Genomic DNA, 17,845 nt, shown 5'->3' on the forward strand with positions numbered 1-17,845 from the left:
AAGGTCCAGGGAGCAAAACCCTAGAAAAGAAGAGAAGAGAGGGGCTAAATAGGAAGCCACTCAATATATGCTCAGCTGCCTTAAAAAACAAATTCTTAGATTGGAATGCCTGGGAGATCAGAAACTCTATTTCCTTCAATGGCTTTGTCTCTTTGGTAGGAGGAGGCCATCATAGAAAGGAGAAGAAAGGCAGAGGAAGAGACTAAAGATAAGAGGAGAAGGAGAAGGAGCAGTACTGAGTACAAGTATCAGAGGGGTAGCCGTGTTAGTCTGAATCTGTAAAAAGCAACAGAGGGTCCTGTGGCACCTTTGAGACTAACAGAAGTACTTCTGTTAGTCTCAAAGGTGCCACAGGACCCTCTGTTACTGAGTACAGTGAGGAGAAGAGGGAAACTGAGGAGAAGAGATGGAGTCAGTTTGATACACATACATTTGAAATGATGGAGATATTAACATGGTTTCCTCCCAGAACACACTTGGGACCATGGATACACTGGCACCCCATTTCTGGCACACTGTGTACATGGGAATGAGTGCTAGTTCCTCTTTCCTTAGCGATGGCCTCTGTCCATCTCAGAATAGCAGAAAAGGCTCACAGGGGTTCTATGAAGACACTGACAAAATCTTTCAATCACTCATGAATAATCAATTACAAGCAAGTAATTTGTGTCTTTTATCCCCAGATTAAATACTTAGAAAAATGTTCTGCATTTGCCAATCTTCATAAAAAATAGGTTCTGCAGGGACATTTGTTTGACTATAAAAGTAAAAGGAAATACTGTTAAGTACAGATATCAGATCCTCCTCAAGTCCTGCTTCTACTGTGATACTTACAAAAAATTCCCAATTAATAATGGCTAAATAGAGGACTGGTGGGGAATGGTGCTACACATTTAAAATGATAAAATCAGTTTACTATTTACCCATCTTGGACTATTCATAAGTTGTTTATCGTCTTACACTATGCGCTTTATGAGGCAAGGATTGCATCGTATCATTTGTTGGGAAATCACTTAGCATATTTGGATGTAATCAAATTAAATATAACATGGGACGCTACAGCACAGATATTCCATTGATTCCAATGTGTGTTGTGCAATATACTCCATCAAGCTCTGCCATGTGCATCTGACTGGAGAATTTACCCCTAAGGACAACATCCCCCAAGCAACTCCCATTAAAATCAATGGACGCAGGACTCTTACCATGGATGAAAAGCAGGATCATATAGACCTGATTTTTTGTAGCAACATTAAGTTTTTTAATTTCTCTCTTCATTGTTGTGTCCTGCAGAGAGATGAGATGAGAGTGGAAGGACGAATATTCCAATAAATAAATAAATAAATAAATCTGTTGGGTAGCTAGAAAACTGATCCTCTTCACCTGTTTCAGATTCCAGTCCTACTCTACCCATGTTGGAGGAACCATTATTACCCAGCAGAATGTACATTTTCTTTTGTAGGGATAATTATGCTGGATGGTGTTTTTTCCTCAATAGCTGTTATATAGCTACTTGGCTATGTCTGTTTACTTATGCTTTCCACAAACACCTTCTTAAACCTTTTGAAGTGAAGGGATGTGCATGAATATTTATATTTGCTGTTAAAAGTTTCACAGTAATTTTAGACTTGATTTGTGGGTGGGATTTTTCAAACATACTTTATATAAATCTTGTTAGAAGAAACCACCCCACAAGTCTAAAATCACTCAGGAAAATTTTAATGTATGTTAACCATCTCGTTTGGGTGTCTTACAGGGTATTGCACAAACAATAGTGCTTTGTGGGCACATTTTTAAATATGGCTGCCTAGACATGGTTTGTGTGTGCATCAGTGCTTAATGTATGCAGGATTGCAACAGGACACAGACCCTGGAAATAAGATTTCTAAAGACCTAGCCATGTCATCGAGGAGTGTATGTTTTTAGTACATCCTGGGGAAAAAACCCTCTGATTGACTGCTTTCCCCACATGCCCATTCAGAGCTGCTGCAGGAAGCAGGCAGAGCTTTTCCCCTGTCCCCTCAGGAGCCAACACCATTCTCACAGAAAGGGAGTGGGGGGAAATGGGAAAGAGGGAGCAGAAAGAGCCCTGCTGCTTGGAGCTGCTCTCATCCCTCCTCCACTGCAGTACCTTTTTTTTTTTTTAAACTTGGGAAGGGGGGTTGGGACCCCTTTGCATCCTCCCCCCAGGCCAGGGAGTGGGGTGAAGAACCCCCAGAGCTGCAGGAGGAGCAGAGATGAGGCTGGGTGGGGGAAGAACTCATGATGAACTGGGGACTGGACTGATTTGAGAGTTGGGGAGCAAAATTAGTTGTTGGGCAGGGCCCAGGCAGATGTGGGTGTGATGATAGACCCACCATTACCACCACAACCACCATTTTTTTTCAGACCACTTTAAGTACTAGTGTGTAGACCCTGGCATTATAACATAATCCATATGCTCATTCAAGACAGGCATCTGCAGGCAATTTCCCTTCAGCATGTTAAAATGTGGGATACATGCATGTAATGAGGACAGAGTTTTGTGGGCACAATGCTTCAGCATATTTATACTACTGGGAAGTGAGAACTAGCAATTTATTTGTAAAATTCATAATAGAAAAACCACACAACAGTCTCAAAGCTGCTGAGTGATACACATCAACCAGCATGTTGTAATAGACTTAGCACATGACAGTAAAATATATAGATGAGGGGGGAGAAGCATATGACTAGGCTGGGAAAACACTGAATTTTCAGAGCCTGGGAACAGACAATTTGGGGAAGAAAGAAGGATGGAATATTTAAGACATTACCCATATAAGTAAACAGTGCTGAGAACACAAACTTGTTCAGGGATGTGTGAGTGGATTGAAAAAACAGCTGTACCCATTTGTGGTTACCTAATGCTGCTTCTGTGCATGATCTTCTCTTTGTTTACTGTGCTAAAGTGCTTAAATGGCATTAATTACTCTGGTGATACCGCATATACTGTTTATGCCTTTGCTTGTGTTTATTTGCCCCTGTCCTATGTACATGGAAGAGATTTTTGACCTGACTTTCAGACCCTCTTTATTTTTCTCTCTAGTGACTGGCAAAGATTACTACAGTTAACTGGGATTTCAGAAAATAAGTCAGTGGAATCAATGAAATTATGCTTTCCCTGCATAAATGGTACTTTTTGAATGAACATACAGTGCCATACTTGTATGGGACTAAGGAATGACATGTAGATAATGATGACCATAATTTGGTTGTGTGTATATATCTGTGTGTGTCCTTTCACCACACATGACTTTCATTGTAGGAAAACAATTTAGGGCACAGTCATCAATAATAAGATTTCCTGGGTGAAACCCTTGCTCCACTGAAGTCAACAGAAGACAGCCCGTTGACTTCAGTGGAACCATGATTTCACCCACTGACTTCAACCAGAGTAGGCTCAGGCCCTCAGATGCTCAAGAACTTAGAACGTCTTTTTACAAGCACATACTGGCTCTTTCCTTGAGGCTACAATTGAATGCTCATCTGAGTACACTATGTGCCACAGATTTATACACTGTATCTGGTTCAAACATCTTTTCTATGAAGCAGCTCATGTGAGAAAGAGATCCAAGTAGGATCACTACTGGGGAAGTGGAATTACCGCACCTTCCAGCATCATTTACATTCACAAAAGGTGATCATCTCCTACTGTTCAGAATTATACTGTGCAACAACTGGCACATGAGATGGAAAATGTAAAAGACTGTTACAGCTATATTTTTCATAGTGCAGAATTGTAAAAGATGAAGTAAGAAACTGGGGGAAATGAGATACCTGTAGCAATAATAAGCTATTACATGCAACACACCAGCAGCATGATTTTATATTGATCTGAGAGAGAACTCCTGGCCTCTAGTTCTGCAAACGTGGCAATGCAATGGATCCATCTGTAAATAAGGACAATGATACTTCTATTGGGGGTAGCCGTGTTAGTCTATATCCACAAAAACAAGAAGGAGTCCGGTGGCACTTTAAAGACTAACATATTTATTTGGGCATAAGTTTTCATGGGTAAAAAACCCACTTCTTCAGATGCCATTTGAAGAAGTGGGGTTTTTACCCACAAAAGCTTATGTCTGAATAAATCTGTTAGTTTTTAAGGTGCCACCGGATTCCTCGTTGTTTTAATGGTACACCTCTACCTCGATAACGTGACCTGATATAACATGAATTTGGATATAACGTGGTAAAGCAGTGCTCGGGGGGGCGGGGCTGCGCACTCCGGCGGATCAAAGCAAGTTCGATATAACGCGGTTTCACCTATAACACGGTAAGGTTTTTTGGCTCCCGAGGACAGTGTTACAATGCATACTACATTCCAAATCTGACCTAAATATACCATTTGAAATTATTTCATGGCTGTGCTGTCTGATTTTCTGGCTCCTTTACAAGGTAACCTTTTAAAATTACCGAGGGGCTCATCTCTTCCAAGAGCTGACTAGTGAGAAATAGGGGCAAAGGACAGCTAGAGAAACAATTCTGAGGTGTAAGGCACCCTCATAAAGTAAGCCTTGCAGTCTTCTCCTTCGGAATTGGATTCTTATCTTCTAAACCCCCCTTTTATTGTGTCAAATGAAATTATATGTTTTTCTACCCTTTTTTGGTACATTTGGCTCTCATTTATCTGCCTTTTTAAACTAATGTTGAGATCTTGCTCATAGTGCAATGTCTGTGTGTAGGTGATAGCCTCTCAGAATCAGAGCTGAATAGATTCCCCAGTACTGTATGAAAGTGCTGTTCGCTTTGAAGTCCCATCTTTTGGATATCATTTTCCTACCTAGTTAAAGCAATTGTCCCTGCTGTCCTTGCTAAATTCTGATTTCTAAGTACATTTTACTTCTCTAAATTCTCCTTTTTATTTCAGCTGGACACAGTATATCCTTCATTTCCTTGTCATAAGCTGCTGTGTGGTGTTCCTACATGCCAGGCATGGCAGCTTCCGGAGCCCTACCATACACCTCCCCCCATTCTCCACCTACAAAACTGGGCAGGGGGAAGCTTGGGGCTTCTGCCCTGCAGGGAGAGGAGTCTGAGTACTTTAGCCCTGCGGTTCGGCACCAGGGCAGAAGCCCCACACCCTGGTAGGTGCTACCTCATGGGGCAGGTTGTGCATGTCTTGTGGCTCTTGAGCTTCTGAAGATTATTGTATGAGGCTTGGAGGGTCAGTAAGTTTTGCCACTCCTGCTATATGCTATTCAACTGTTGCCACATTCCATCTTACAGGTATTCAATTTCTGAGGTGGTAAGTAGTTCTTGTATACAATGAAACCTGTCTGATGTGACCATTCAAGGCACTGACAAATAGAGGTTGCTTCATGAGGTAGCCTTCAAAGAGGTTTTAAAAACAAAACAACTGTACTCAATATGTTGGAGATGCTTTGAGGTAGGCTCTTAAGCCAAATCCTCTCAATAAGTGTGAGCTAGTGTAGAGGTTTCATTATATATAGTTCTCAACGTATAAAGGTTACTATTGTTTTGTTAGCAGTGATTTAGAATGTGGGAACTTTCTTCAGCACGTGCACCATCTGAAATGCAATTTAATAGAGAACTTTGCTGACATATAGTTAGTTAAGGAAGCTCCTGGGGCTGAAGTTTAGCTCAGTAGAAGCTGAGTGAAAATAATCATCCTGTGGAGAACTGGCTTGTGTGAGAAAGCAGACTGAGTTCCTGCCAAATTACACTGGGCCCATTTATCTCAACATTAGCAAATATAATGCCTGCACCTGGGTGCTTGTATCAGTCTTAAGCATGGCTTTTCCCTTGCTGCCTAAGGGTCACCCCTTTATAAAGGCATTTTAATGAGTATTATATGCAAAGTTCATTTTAAGACATAACAGGTACTAAAGAAACTGAAATATCTATTTGCAAGGAGGCTATATATCAAACTCACAGTCTACTAAGGACTATTGCGGCAGTCAGAATAGCCATGATTGATGGAGTCAGAGTAGACATCTAGTGAAGTTCCTAGATCTGGCTCACTCCTGCAAATCCACAAGTCTGATGGGTGGCCCTTGGGGCAGCACCAGGTAGGGTCAGGCTGTGCACCTCTTTTGTGCATTGATGGAGAGTTTAAGAGCACAGTATGCAGGAGTGTTTTTGTCCATCCTTGCAACATGGCCAAGAGCATGCAATGCTGCTTTTGAATATAATGAATGATTGAAGGAAGGCCAGATCGCTATGAGATTGTGACATCTGCTACAAAGTCAAATGACTTTATGCTCAGGATTTGGCACTTACAGTGCATATGAAATGCCTCTACTACCTCCACATCAGCTTTAAGAGGGTCTAGGTTTCTGACCCATCTAGCAATGCAGACAGTACAGAGGTTTGATAGCTCCTGAATTTTTTCCCAATGCAAACATTAGAAAGCAGGAGACATTTGTTGAAGAATGTCTGGTTTGCTGTGACCATTAGAACTCGGCTTGCAGCCTAGGTGGATGAACCTGTCAACACTCCCCACAATACAATACTCGACCCCCACCTACACTGGGGATTCTGGTGGCCCAGCTCCAAAGTTCTGGACCTTGATGTTCTGGCATGAGACATTCAACCCCCTAGTGCAGGCAGCATCTTGGAGCCCTGGGACAGCAGGGCGGAAATTCTCCAGCTTCTCCACAAGCAAGACAGCATCAGCTGTGTAGTCCTGGTCAGGAAACACTTCTTGACCAACCTTGATTCTGACAGATGGAGTGGCAAGTCTTAATATCCAGTAGCTAGCTATAACACCAGCTTTTGGACCTTGGAAGCATCACATAGTTCAAGTGGCTGGGGAGCTCCATGGGGAACGATGGGAGAAGAATCATTATGGAACTGCTGTGGTATCCTAAAGATTATATCAGCCCCTGTGACTAGTTCACTTTCCTTGTGAAGGGCAGAATGACTGGTGGATCCCTACAGTGATGGATGCCCAGATCTCATTGCATCTATCCCTGTGTGCTGGGGCACAAGGAGTAAGGGCATGCCACAGCTCTTCTGTAAAGAATGCAGACCTGCTGTGCGAGCGCCACAAATTCTGTGCCTACCCTTCACACCCAGGAACAGCTTCAGGATTCACTGCAGCTGCAGAACATCCTAGCAAGTAGCCCCTAGGAATTTCTATACCTCACATTATATTTTAAATGGTAACTGCATTTGGTAAGGTAATGGAAGTCTACATACCATGAATTTTATATATTAAATCCACCACTGAATTTAAGACAATTTCACTTATTTATGCAGTGGCAGCTGTTTCTGGCCTCTAGTCTCACAAAACACTGAATTGCCATGACATTTCAGGATATAATTATTTCATCACCGTGCCTCCCTCAATCTGCTACTTTCTGCATTGGTCCTCAGTGTCAGGCCATCACCATCACAGCTACATTTCCTTGTTGAAAAGTTTTAATCCGGGGAGGAACTGTGAGAGCTGGATCCAAGTATGTGCTTATGTACAAGATGAACTGTATACAGAATAGCTAGGATAGGAATTCACACCAAAGTTTAAGTGTTCCACCGGATATGTTGTGGAATAGGGAATTACTAGATAGTACAAGGTGGCTCCTTATCCCTTTTTAAAAAGGGCACTGTACTCCTGGTCTACTCTGCAATGATCACATACTGTAGGTCAGCTTTTCAAAGTGTAGGGTGTGCTCCTCCCCAGGCAGGCATAAAGGAACATTCTAGTGGGCTGTGGGGTCACCTGCCATCCTGGGGCTAGCAGAGCCCCCCTCCACCCCCAGTCAATCATTTCCAAACTACTACCTTTCCCATCTTCCAATTTAGGATCATATGCTGTCCTTACAGCAAGGAGTTGTGTAGTGCTTATTCCGCTGGGGGTTTGATTTTTTTCCATATTCTGTGGTAAAAATGGATTGGTACAAAAGATGGTAGTGTTCCAAGAAACGAAAGCCAGAACCTGAAATGGCTAAAGTTGATGCAGGGAATTAAACCTGCAAAAAAACAAGAAAATATGATGCATATTTGGATTTCATTTCCATTAAGGTCTAATTTCTCCATTAACTGCAATGTTTAGTGTGTGCAGTAACTTTAGTAAATGATAGCCTGAAGCCAACAAAATTAAGATGACATTTAGAAACAAAACATGGCGATCTGGTAGAAGACAGATTTTTCTTTTTAATGGAAGCTATAAGAAATTAAACAAAAAGCCACAATGAAAAATGTGATATTCACCCCTGCAAGTGCTTTAAAAGCATCATATCAAGTTCCATACACCAAGAATAAAAAGCCTTATACAACTGCGGAAAAACAGATTCTCTCAGCTGCAATTGAGATTTGCAGGATGATGCTTGGTGACAGTGCAGCAGAAAAGTTAAAAGTGATCCTGCTGTCAAGCAGTGCGGTCAGCCCCTGAATCTGACAGGTCAGAAAATATCAAGGTACATCTGATCTCTCAATAGCAATCCAGTTTATTTGCAATCCAGTTGGATGAAACAAACAGATTATCAAAAGCAGCTCATTTAATTGCTTACATTTGGTACTCATGAAACCATCAATATTGGAAGATTTTTTGTTCTGCAAGCCAATTAAGATGCAGGCAACTGGATCTGAACTGTAACATTTTAAAAACTTTATAGCCTTCCCCCTTCAACTCATGAGAAGTTATGTCTGAATCTGCACTGATGGAGCCCCTTCTATGTCTGGAGGTAGGGCAGGCTTGAAAGCCAACATGTTTGAAATTGCTCCACATACATCGTTGACTATGACACACCACAAAGCTCTTGTAACTGGGGGACTTACTGATGTTCCGTGTTCGGTTATTAAAATCATGAACTTAACAAGGTGCAACCCACAAAGGCACGTCTCTTTGCAATGCTTTGTGCAGAAATGGGAGTGGAGCACAATGCTTTGTTGTTTCACACAGAAGTCAGGTGGCTATCCAGGGGGAAAATATTGCAGCATATTTATGAACTGAGAAATGAAGTTTATCTTTTTCTAGTGGTTTTGAATTTCAGCAATACGGACACACTGATATCCCCGCTGGCTTGTGCTTTTGGCTTACCTTGCTAATATTTTTGACAAACTGAATTCTCTAAATGTCTCATTGCAAGGAGTAGAAAGTACTATTTTTGACTTGCATGACAAGATATTATCATTAAAGAGAAAGATAGATCTCCGGAAAACAAAGATTGAAACTGGTTTAAGTGTTCCATTCCCATTAACTGATGCTATCTTAGGCTAGATCTACACTACCCGCCTGAATCGGTGGGTAGAAATCGACCTCTCGGGGATAGATTTATCGTGTCCCGTCGGGACGCGACAATCGATCCCTGAATCGACGCTCTTACTCCACCAGCGGAGGTGGGAGTAAGCGCCGTCGACGGGAAGCCGCAGAGGTCGATTTTGCCGCCGTCCCTACAGCGGGGTAAGTCGGCTGCGATACGTCGAATTCAGCTACGCGAATAAGATACCCCCGTAGTGAAGACCTGCCCTAAGAAACAGAATCTGAACAATTGAGTGTTGATGAGCCAATCAAGAATCACTTGACTTCTCTCAGAGCCAGTTTGGATAAATATTTTCCTGAAGGAAATGCATCACTGAATGACTGGATTATTCAACCTTTTGTAGCTGAGGCAGTGACCTTGTCACCTCTCAGATAGGATTCTGGAGAAGCTGATTGAACTTTAGGGTGATAGGATCCTGGACATTCAATTAAAAACAGCCTTTGGGGAAATTTTGGTTAAAAGTCGGCTCAGAATATCCAGCTTTGTCAAAGTATGCGATCGAAGCTCTTTTAGCTTTGGTTCATCTTATTTGTGAGAGATCTGATTCACTGATGATGGCCGTGCTAAAGCCAGACTACTGTTCGAGACTGGAAATGGAGGACAACCTCAGAGTGCTGATTTCAAAAAAAATCTCCCCACAAATTGATACTGTCCACAGAGAAACAGGCACACCCTGGGGGAGGGATAGCTCAGTGGTTTGAGCATTGGCCTGCTAAACCCAGAGTTGAGAGCTCAATCCTTGAGGGAGCCATTTAGGAATCAGGGGCAAAAAATCTGTCTGGGGATTGGGCCTTTTTTGAGCAGGGGGTTGGACTAGATGACCTCCTGAGGTCCCTCCCAACCCTGATATTCTATGATTCACGCTAAGCATCTGTGTATTTGAAATTTACAGGTGTAAATAACTTAAAGTTCCGTTAAGGTCTCGGAGTAGTCTATCAAGCATACTTTTGCATATGTAATTTTGTCTGGGTTGGGGGGGGGGGGCGGGACCAAAATTTGTAACTCAAGGGGGGGGGGAGTGGGGCCTCAGCTCAAAAAGGTTTGACAACCAGAGCTGTAGGAGACTTCAAGACAATGGACTAACAATGTGGGGTTTGAAATGAAAATCCTCTTCAGTAGAACTTGTTTGACTCAGTTTTCTTACACTAAAGCCAGAGGCCAGAGTCTGACAACTAGAATCATAGTTATCATACAATATCAGGGTTTGAAGGGACCTCAGGAGGTCATCTAGTCCAACCCCCTGCTCGAAGCAGGACCAATCCCCAATTTATGAAGCTACACTTTACATATTTGGATGAGCAGTAATGCTAAGAGAATACAATTCCCATTCAACAGAGTATTGACAATGTACAAAAGCAGAGTGGGACCTCACCAATGCAACCCCAGCAGAGAACAACATGTGTGGCAGGAAGAGAGGAGTGTAGTACTCCCAACCCACCCACACAAAAACATCTCTCAACTGTTGGCCTGATACTGGGAGGTGGGCTTGCTGTTCCCTAGGAAAGGGAGCCTGGCTGCCATTCTTGGGTTGTGTCCCCAAGAAGCTGCCCCTTTCTCTCTGTAAGGGGTAACCTTTTGGCATACCACCACTCCAGGCAAAGGGCCTGCCAGGACATTAGGGCCCCCATGTTGTAATATGCAGTATTGCCAATTCCAAGCATTCAAAAAATCATAGATCAGATTTCTCCCCCCCCCCCCATCAAAAGTTTAAGCAGAAAAATGAGTTTTTAAAAAATAATAAATGTGAGGCTTGTTACTTGCCTTTGAGCAGTTAGCGTTCATGTTCTCAAGCTTTTCCATACCAGAAGAGCTAGACACTCATTGTTTAATAAAATTTAGGATTGTCACATATGGGGGCCTTAAGAAAAACACCAAATATCACACAATTCCTGGGGTGGCCAGGGCAGAGGGAAGAAATCACAAAGCAACAATGGGGGTGTCTAAAATCCTGGATTGCCATAATCCATTCCTGGCTATAGCTTCAAATTCAAGCTTTTTGCCACTACCTTCAAAGCACTAGTCAACTCTGCCCTCTCCCTTCTTATCGTCTCCTCCCTTGGGTCAGTGACCAGGGTATGCATGATTGTGCCTAGTGGTTAGAGTCAGGCACAGTGGTTAGAACAGGAGATAGTAGCCAGAAATTGGAGTCAAGGATCAAACCTGGATTCAGATATCAGAGCAGAGCCAAAATAGGAAGTCAAGAATTAGAGCTGAGAGTCAGAGCCAGGTTACCTGGAGTACAGCAAGGCAGGAGTACAGCCTGAATAAGGATGGAGCAGGAGCTATTAGAGCCAAGGGTAAGTGCTTCAAGCAACCAGGGCCCTGCTGCTGCTGGTCTTAAGAGCTGGTCTGCTGATCCCCTCAGCTAATCAAATGGTTTGGCCAATCAGGCACCTCAGTGGGGCCCAGCTGTGCTCATTAGTCTGCCTGCAGGGTAAGCTAGCAGACAAGCAATCTAGTTGCCTGTCCTTACTCCTGACACATTGTTGAACTTGCCCCCACCCTTTACACTTCACCAATGTTTCCACCTTTGTCCACTCACCTGTCAGCTTCTTGCACCGCTGTTGTTTCTTCCATGTAGCCCTATCTGCATGATACATGCTCCCTGAGTTCATCCACCATCAGATCACTGAGCTCCTACAATGCTGCTTATAGTGAAGCTAGCAGACCTGGATAAAAATTACCTATTTCTTGTTCCCCTGATCTTAACCTCTGCCTACTTGTCTTTATGCCCTTAGAATGTGAGCTGTTCTGGATAGGGACTGTCCATTGCTGAATGTCTGAAAAGCACCTATCACAGTATGTGTGCTACCATAAACAAAACAAGCAACAGTGATAATAACAATACATTTTTTTGAGAGACCAAGCAGTGGCAGCTCTAAAGGTTGGCCAGTCTCTTTATACTTTGTAGACTCATTGAGGTCAAACATCGGCTCAAACCCTTCACAGGAGGTCCTGACAAGGAATTATATTCATGAAGAGTTTAGACCAATTGGAGAAGCTCTGTTAAAAGTTTCTGGAAAGCTTTTACATCCTGAAATCAATGTCATACATTACCTGTACCTTAAGAAAAGGCTGAGGTAAATTTGCTTCATTTCAAAATATGTATATTTGTTTGTTCAGCTGCATGATATCTGGAGTTAAGAACCAGAATTGTGATGCTAGCAATGGAACCCAGATCATTAAAAATTCAAACTGATGCAAACAGGGCATAGTATTTATCTGAGTCATGCATCAATCTGACTGCTCTGCATAATGATCTTAATTAGAAAAGTGAACTGAAGCATAAAGACAGTCTGTCTCCTAGCTTTGAAATTATCATACCCCTATCAGTATTTCAGTATGCTTGGGTAACTTGTAATTAGGGACAAAGGTTATACATAATTTTACATGTTGAATAACCGGTTTTATACATATCATTTTGAAATGATTTAAAGACAAGTTACAGGACTTGATTTCCTCAGTATGCCTGAAATTTTGTAACTCAGCTATCAGGCTGCACTAATTAGTGGATGAGCTTAATAAATAATGAGTAATAATAAGAGTTGCATCCTTTATTATATAATATAATAATAGTGCATGTATAACTTTTCATCTGTAGATCACAGATGATTTTCCAAAATTTGGCAAGCATTAATATCCCTATTTTGCTGACAGAGGAAGTGAACCACTGGAAAGTTAAATGACTTGTTACAGGTCACAGAGTAAAGTCTTGTCTATATGGAGAAATTTACTAGCATATGGGCGTACTGTGGAGACACTCTTATTTTGGAATAAAAGTTCCTGTTCCTGGTTTAGCATATATCGCTTCCAAAGTCACACATGCTCAACCAGAAAAAAAGGCAAACCCTGCCTGGGTTCTGTCAGAACTTTGCTGAAATTGAACTGTCTCCTTGAAACATTTCTATTTCGATGTGTTTGGAAAATTCTGATATAAAAACATTTTGTGGAAGTTTTCTGATAGCTCTAATTAGAACTCAAGAGTCCTGAGTTAAGCAGGTGCTGAAAATCAAGCACATATGTTTCATTAACTTTATGTACATTGAGCAGTACCATTGACTATTTACAGTGTGCAAAGTAAAGCATGTGTGTAAGTCTTTGCAGGATCAAGCCCTTAGATTCTATTTTAAGAGGTCTTCACATTTAATCATATTTCTGTACATTATTTCCATCTGATTTTTCTGAGATGGTATTTCATCTTACAAATTCATTGGAAAATTAGCACCTATTTCAGGCAAATGATAAGGCCTCCCTGTCCCAGACTAGGATTTACACATGCTAAAAATATGGAAATTAAAACAACAAGTGGGAGCTATTTCATTAAATATTTGTTACATTTCTACAGGGGTGATAATCATCTTTTTAATATGCAAGGAATTTATGGGCATTACAATTCCCATTAATGGGCATTACAAGTGTTCATCCCACACACATTGAGAAAAAGATGACATCCTGAGAGCTGGTACAAGTAATAGATTTTTTTTTCCTTGAACATAAATTGTTCCCCACTAGCTCCCAGCCCATCCCCCAAAATCAGTGACACCACAGCTGTGAAGTGACCTTCACCTGTTTCTGCATAAATGTTTTCATTTTTTCCCATGTTTTCACTTTATGGGCCATTTTTTTAAAAGGGACTTAAACCAGGTTTCTGTTTTGTGGGGACAATTAATTGCAGCAAAGACCCTAGTATTTAGGCATCTAATCATGAACATTGGTAAACACAGTATTGGAGACCATTTTCAAACATCTGGCCCTAATGTTTTTTAATTAAAAGTGAATTTAAAAAGCAATGTAATATTAATACTTTATACTTATATAGCTCCTTTCATTCAAGGATCTCAAAGCTCTTCACATATATGAAGTAATTGCCCTGCTCTACTCAGCACTGGTGAGGCCTCATTTGGAGTATTGTGTCCAGATTTGGATGCTACACTTTAAGGAAGATGTGGACAAATTGGAGAGAGTCCAGGGGAGAGCAACAGAAATGATAAAAGGTTTAGAAATCCTGACCTGTAAGGAAAGACTAAAAAAAACTGGGGATGTTTAGTCTTGTAAAAAGAAGACTGCAGGGAGACTTGATAGCAATCTTCAAATACATTAAGGGCTGTTGTAAAGAGGATGGTGATCAATTGTTCTCCATGTTGGTAGAACAAGAAGTAATCAGCTTAATCTGCAGCGAGGGAGATTTAGATTAGTGTGATGGGTTCGGTCACAGAGACCCCCTTGGGACTGTAACCTGACGTGCTGGAATTACCTTTGAGCCCGTTTTCCCTGCTAGCTTGGGACTCCCCAGAACCCTGTCTTGTTGAGCCAGACATGCTAGCCTGCTGCAACACAGACCCAGGTCTGGTCCACACCCCCAAAGCTACAGACTTTAACCAAAAACTGTTTAGCGGGTCACCTATCTCCAACACCCAGAACCCAATGTGATCCAAACCCCAAATAAATCCATTTTACTTTGTATAAAGCTTATACAGGGTAAACTCATAAATTGTCCACCTTCTATAACACTGATAGAGAGATATGCACAGCTGTTTACTGACTCAGGTATTAATCAGTTACTCTGGGTTAATTAATAAGCAAAAGTCATTTTATTAAGTATAAAAAGTAGGATTTAAGTGATTTCAAGTAATAACAGACAGAACAAAGTAGGTCACCAAGCAAAATAAAGCAAAAACACACAAGTCTAAGCATAATACATTATGAAACTGATTACAGGTAAAATCTCACCCTCAGAGATGTTCTAATAAGCTTCTTTCACAGACTAGACTCCTTCCTAGTCTGGGCCCAATCCTTTCCCCTGGTACAGTCCTTGTTAGTTCCAGCAGCCATCTTAGGTGTTAACTAGGGGCTTTCTCATGACTGGCAGCCTCTTTGTCCTGGTCCACCCCCTTTTTATAGGTTTTGTACAAGGCAGGCGTCCTTTGTCTGTGCTTGGCCCCCACCCCTCCTTCTGAATGGAAAAGGACAGGATTAAGATGGATTCCAGTATCAGATGATATGATCACATGTCCTGTGAGACCCCAGCCTCCATTCTTTCTGAGCTGGCCAACACATACACAGGAAGGTGTGCAAGTAAACAGAGCCATTTACAACCAATTGTCCTAGTCAATGGGGGCCATCATGATTCTAAACCACCGTTAATGGCCCACACTTTGCATAATTACAATAGGACCTCAGAGATATACTTCATATTTTTAGCTTCAGATACAAGAATGATACATACATACAAATAGGAGGAATATATTCAGTAGGTTATAACCTTTGTTATGATACCTTACAAGAGACCTTTTGCATAAAGCATATTCCAGGTACATCATATTCACACTCATAAGCATATTTCCATAAAACATATGGAGTGCAATGTCACAATTAGATATTAGGAAAAACTTTCAAACTATAAGGATAGTAGGAATAGGCTTCCAAGAAAGGCTGTGGAATCTGTGTCATTGGAGGTTTTTAAAACTAGGTTAGACCAATGCCTGTCAGGTATAGTGTAGGTGCACTTAAACCAGCCTCAAAGCAGGGGGATGGACTAGATGATCTGTTGAGACCCCTTCCAGCTCTACATTCCTATGATTTTATAGCATGGAACCACTATGCATGAAATACCCATCGTGAGCCCCAACAACAGGCTTCTACCACCTCCATGTTCAATTGCCTCAACTGAAAAAAATATACTTAGCATTTATATATCGCTATACATGTTCAAAGCATTGTACAGAGATTAACTAAATTAATCCTGACAAGACCCTTATGCTGTAGGAACACAGAAATTGCCATGTGAGATTGAAACAGTGGCTGTCTTTGACAGTGGCCAGTACCAGAGCTTTAGGAACAGGCGCAAGAAACTCTGCAGAAGAAACGTATTGGATAACCTGTCCATAAAGAGAGTTTCTTTATAACCCCCAGTAGTTACAGGCTGTCTTATGCCCTAAAGCATAAGGGTTTATAGCTCTTCCAAACTTTGTTTTTTTAAATCCTAATTGTTGTAACTCTGGATGTTTTCCTCATTGTATAAATGTCCCATTTATTTTAATTCTGCCAGGTATTTGGCCTCAGTGATATTTTGTACTAATTAATTCCACAGACCAATTACATTTTGTATTACAAAATTTGTACATTGTATTGTACAAATAAGAAAACTGAGACAGCAAAGCACTGGCAGATACAGGATTTTAACTCAAGGTCAGGTCAGGATTGTGATCTCCTGACACACCTTCACCTTCCCAACAAAACCCTCATTGATCACCATGTTGTGTGTTAGCCTTGCTAAGTATCTACATAATCCTATTGTTATAACTTCTTCTCTTCTTCTTCTGGCCTCTCTGTACAGAGGTGCAACCACAAAAAAAACAAACAAACAAAAAACAAAAACCCCAAACCAAACCAGGGATCAGGAAGAACAAAATTAAAAGGGAGGAGGCTCTGGGATTTCTTCCCAGGACAAATGAAATAGCAATTTACATCCCTCAAGAACCACATCTCTTGCCCAAATCTCTCCCTTCTTCCCTTCACCCTCAGCTTCTGGGAGGTCCAGGACTTCTTATGCCCCAGGAGGCTCCCATAAAGCTCAGATTTTGGCTTCATTTCCCTGCACTCATGGTCTACAGGAACTCCTCCCCACACACACTCCAAACATCTCCCCTTCTTTCCCCCTTTAGTACTTAGGAATTCCTCCATCCTTCTCACTTCCCATCACTTCTCACCTCACTCCTCTGGGACCTGCTTGGGCTGCTGCTGCTACCTTCTGTGATCTGATGAGAGAGAAGATCTTTATACCACTATTCCTGGTTTCTCTCTTGAACCTAGTACATTTTTGGGTGCTGTGACATAATTAGTAAGAGTAGTAATACTTCTCCATAGCTAATATAGTTCTATGATAATTGTAAAAGGAACTCCATGGCATGGACTGTTGAACAGAATGACAGAAGCATTTCTCAAGTGGCTGTAGACACCAATCCTTTGGCCATGTGCCACATGGCCCTGCAAAGGCATGTGATTATGGTAGAACAGTTCATTGTCTAGTGTGGTATTGCTCAGATATTAAACAAACAAACATTAATAGAATGTTTCAGAATAGTGCCCTGTTTATGGACATGACATAAAACTGAGCCCTTGACAATTAAAAAGCAACAGTTTTAAAACTCAGAAAAGGAAAAATTTTTTTACACAATGCATAATTAACCTATGGAACTCATTGCCACAATGTATCACTGAGGCTAAGATCTTAGTAGGATTTTTTTTAAAAAACTAGACATTTACATGCATAGGGACAACATTCACAGTTACATTGCATAGAAGAAGGACGACAAACTGTAATGGTTTAGGATATAAAGTAACTACTAACTGACAAAGATTAGGAAGAAATTTCTCCTTCAGGTAGGTAGGTTATATCATATTTGTCCATTATGTGATTTCTTGCATTTTCTTCTGATGTATTTCATAGAATCATAGGACTGGAAGGGACCTCGAGAGGTCATCTAATCCAGTCCCCTGCACTCATAGTGGAGTAAGTATTATCTAGACCATCCCTGACACGTCTAACCTGCTTTTAAAAATCTCCAATGCTGGAGATTCCACAATGTCCCGAGGCAATT

The sequence above is a fragment of the Trachemys scripta genome, chromosome 3 (genome assembly GCF_013100865.1).
Source record: "Trachemys scripta elegans isolate TJP31775 chromosome 3, CAS_Tse_1.0, whole genome shotgun sequence".
Lineage (NCBI taxonomy): Eukaryota > Metazoa > Chordata > Testudines > Emydidae > Trachemys > Trachemys scripta.